Source organism: Egretta garzetta, unplaced genomic scaffold, assembly GCF_000687185.1.
Source record: "Egretta garzetta isolate BGI_Z169 unplaced genomic scaffold, ASM68718v1 scaffold66, whole genome shotgun sequence".
NCBI classification, from domain to species: Eukaryota; Metazoa; Chordata; class Aves; order Pelecaniformes; family Ardeidae; genus Egretta; species Egretta garzetta.
The window spans coordinates 354,706-359,104 of NW_009259856.1; the positions used below are offsets into that span (position 1 = coordinate 354,706).

Here is a 4,399-nt window from a genome sequence, read left to right on the forward strand (position 1 = left end):
CACGCGCCCCCGTCGTCCCCCAAGGATGCTGCAGGCCAGGGCACAACACCGAGGTGGCTCAGGGACCCCAGACGTGTCCCAGACAGCTCCGCTGAATCCAGATGATGTATCCAGACTGCAAGAGCAGGTGTGCAGGGGACAGTTTAATATATATATATTTTTTATATATATATAAACGCAGCTTATTTTCTAAAATCTCCTGGGACACAGCACTCCCCCTGCAGCAGAGCAGCTGTGCTTCTCCTTCTGCGGCCACTTCTAAAAGCCCATTAAGCACCAGTGAAGCTGTCGCGGCAGCTTTACCCTCGCAGCCGCCAAAAAGTCACCTAGTCTGAAAGCTCGACTCGCAGCCAGAAGTTGCTCAGCTTTCTAATTAGGTATTTTGCCTCCAGCACATCCTGTGATCCCAGAAGCCCAGTTAGGGAGGTGAGGAAAGCTGGTGGTTTTATGAATCTCTTACTCCCAGAAAAGGTCTCTGGAAGGAAAGATCAGGACAAAATTAATCTACGATCTCCGCAGCGCAGGCAGCGGAATAAGCCGTCCTAGAGCGAGAACGCAGCGCTCTTCTTGTGAATACCCTGCTCGAGCGGCGCAGCCCTTGGACCACCTCTCATCTTCCTGGCTGCGCTTTGAAAATGTTGCCTAAGCAGAAAAGAGACAAAAATAATCCCACGTACGTAGCAGCTGTGATGCTCTTACAGCTCATGTGAGAAGAATGTATTTGCTGCGTGAGTCACCCCGGTAAATGGGCCTCGCTGTGAGCAGATAACAGAGCATTGTCTGGCGGCGAGGCGGCCGAGCTGGGGCCCGGGGAGCTGCGCTGCGTTTCCGGATTTGGCTTGTCTGCCCTAAATGACATTGGACAAGTTGCTTCTGTGCAATACTTCCTCCATCTGTAAAATGCAGATGATCATGATTGTGTCCCTTACAGGGACAAAGCGATGCTTAATCAGTTTGCAGAGAGCGCTGCAGCCCTTCGGCGGCTCACCCCGGAGAAGGGGGAAGCGCGGCAGGGGCACGCAAGGACAGCCCTCGGGGAGCAGGACGCTGTGCCTCACGGGGGAATAGACACCGGCTGCACAAACCTCCTGGGCGGTTTTGCTTCCAGAAAACTCTATACAGCTCAAAATACAGATTTCATGGTCTTAGGCAGCAGCCTTGCTAAGTTAGACAAGCGACACTCAGCGTCCCAGCGGAAGAGACCGGTGCTTTGCCGCGCCGGGTGATGCGTGTGACACGGATACGAGGAGGCGCAGAGACACGAGAGACGAGGCGAAGCTCGGCAGCGTGCGCCAGGACGCAGCCTCCTGCCCTCCCGCTGCCAGGAGCGGCTCTCACCGCAGAGCATCCGTAGCAGGGGCTCTGAGGAAGTAAATGGCTCCAAAGCAGGAAATCAGATAGAGGAAACAGAAACCAGACTGTCATTTAGCCCAGACCATGTCCCTTCCAGTGCCCTGCAAGGTGTTACAGGGCTCTCGGGAGACTTTCAGCCATTCCCAAAGCTGTGTGTGGTCAGCTAGAAGAACAGACCGAGAAGAAGGTATGGGGAAAAACCTCATTAAGTAACATGAAATTCATGATCAACCTGCATTAAAGTATTTCTTGGCTAACTAATTAAAAACCAAACAAACATACAGCAACAGAAAAGGACCAGATCCCCGCTTCCGGCAAGCTTTACTGCAGCATCAGGTTTGAACTCTGCTTTCTCCGGGGTGTGGTTGGGTGCACGCCTCGGCGTGCTTTATAACCAGTGCCCAAAGCCCATATGAAGCCGTTATTTTCTTTATCGGCATGTCATTGCTTTTTATAGCAGTGTTTATGTACAGCATTAAAAAGTGAAACTGCAACCAGATGGGGCCCTTCCTCAGCAGCAAAGCATCTTCGGAGCGTGTGGGCAAAGGAACAACTGATTGGCACTTTGCAATGGGAAAGTTCAAACTTATTTCACACCTAGTAGGAAAAGTGTTGGAGCCGGCGTTCAAACAACGCTGCAGCGATGAAAACAGGGCTGCCCACACTGGGAGTGTGATACCTGCGCTGGCTTTCCTCCCTATTCGGCGTCTCATTCTCATAAAAGAATGAGGATCATTCAGGTGGGAGCGTAAGGCAGGTAGGATCCTGTGAGGGCCAAGCACCCCGGGCACGACTGGTGCTGTGCAGAAAGACCGTGCGTCACTGAAGACCCACTGACTCGTGCGCCCCGGAGACCGAGGCGAGGGCCGCTGGGACGCACCCGCTCCGGTGGGCTGAGCTGGTGTGCGGGGCTGGCTGAAGGCCCTGTGGGTGGGAGGGGGTGCTCCTGAGGTGAACTAAGAGGCTAAAGCGGTGATGGTTATCACTGGGACGGGCTGAGAGCCGCGGGAGCGGCAGATGCTGCGTACCAGGAACGGCCTGACCCCAGGCTGACGTGCAGTGGAAAGGAGATGGGCAAGGCGAGGGCAGCCCGTCACGCGGGACGGCCGCCCGCTGGGCTGGGGGGTACGGCCAGAGAGGAGCTGGGCGCAGGTGCCGGGGGGGCAGCCCAGGCAGGCATGAAATCAGAATTTTTCAGGGATGACGGTGCCTCCCACGCAAAGGTGTAAATCAGAGAGCATGTGAGCGAGGAGGGGCTGTTTACACAGTGAGCTCTCGTGGCCTGTTCTGGAGTTGCACATCATCCTCCTTCCCCTGTCCGCTCTGATCGAGACATGCCTGGCCATAGGCAGTGGTGCCTGAGGCTACGATCCTTTGTAAAATTGCTTTGTTTCTAGTCTGGCCTTAAGCGTAAACAGGAAAAGCAACAGCAGTCAGAGCAGCTCACAGCATGACCCTGCCGTCCAGGTCCCCAGCAGCAGATCTGGAGAAGACAGCCTCGTGCGGTTAGATGCAAAAAGCCCTGCTCTGCTGCCTTTCATCTGCTGCTTGTCCTTCACTGCAAAAAAAAAAAAAAAAAATCCCTATTCTGGAGGAGTTCAGTCCCTTTCCTGGAGACCCAGACACGCTCCTCGCCGCAGCTGGTTGCTTGTTGCCGCTCTCCCTGCCCGCTCCCGCGGAGCAGCCTCAATCAGATGGGCCACGAGAGCCGAACTCGCTCACAGCACCGGCATTTGGGGGGGTTTGGGGCACCCAGGTGACACAGAGAAGCTCCCGTGCCCTATATGTAAGGGAACAGGGAACCTGGCAACTGTCAGATCTCCTCCTTTCATCGACAGCGAACTGTTATTGATGTTTATTCATAGAAATTATTATTGATACAAGCAAAACCACAGCGTGCATTGTGGTCCATCCGTTCTGCTTTATAAATACTAGTTGTCTGGCAAAATAACGCCTGCAAATCTTCCCTATTGTTCGTAGGCAGAATCACATAAAACCAGCCAAATGAGTTGTGCTGGACATTTGCACAAACTTGTTCACAAATAAAACTTGTCTTCTGCTGAGACAGTGCATAGCAAATTTCCATTCAATCTGCAACTTCACATGGGAATAAAAAAGGTACGAAAAATAATAGGGTTTCTAATGGAAATCCCTGCCAATGGTAACTATAGAGAAGATGTAATATCCATCCTTTGGGACGATTTATGACAGTTGATTTAACACTTTCACAATAAATGGGCATTTATTGACAACAAATTCTGCCAGAAATACATACAGCACCACATCGCCGCATTCCCACTAATGCTCCTGCACTGGGGGATGCTTCTTTCAAGGGCCGTGAGCTGCGGATTCATTTGGAAGCCACTGGGACAGAATAGGAAAACCCCCAGTTTCATGGGAGGAAGTTTCCTCCGTCTCGTTTACACCCTGCAGGAACTCGGCGTTAGGGAGGAGGGAGAAATCAGTCCAACCAGCCGGCTGCGCTTTCCCCCTCTGTGCTGAGCATCGTTACGGGGTGGGTTCATATCCAGCGCCCCAAGGGATGGACGCGTACTGGAGCAGACACTGGGAGCCCTGTGCTCCCTGCCTGCTTCTGCAGGTCGCTCGGGACCTGCCCTTCCCTCCCCGGCTGGCTCACTTGCCAGTAACTCTTAGGATAGCACCATCCCTAAAAATGCAGTGGTTCTCACTGGGGTGCTACGGCCTCCGACACCTCTTAGGCACAATTAACCGTAGTTCTGTCTCTGAGGAACCTCCCTAAAGAAGAGGCCCAACAGGACTCCATGGTCCTCATTTCTCCTCGTCAGCTTACAGCAAGGTTTTCCCTGCCGACATCTGTTCTTAATTCACCACCGGTATTAAATAAATTCATTGACAAAAATTATGTCTAGATTAGGACTGAAATTGCAAGCACAGCCATTAAGAGCTGGAGTCAGACAACTAACGCTGACCCCTGGGCACGGGGCACGCGGCGGCAGGCCGAGGGGGGGCTGGGGTGCTGCCGGGCACAACCCGGCTCTCCCTCGAGCATCACTTCTCACACTGA

At 53.2% G+C, this 4,399-nt stretch overlaps 1 protein-coding gene across 1 annotated transcript in view; it reads left to right on the plus strand.

The window, feature by feature from the left end:
- The window catches only part of GRIK3 (glutamate ionotropic receptor kainate type subunit 3), a 53,176-nt gene that overhangs the window by 26,438 nt on the left and 22,339 nt on the right, over window positions 1-4,399 (plus strand). The gene's annotated exons all lie outside the window — the stretch shown is intronic.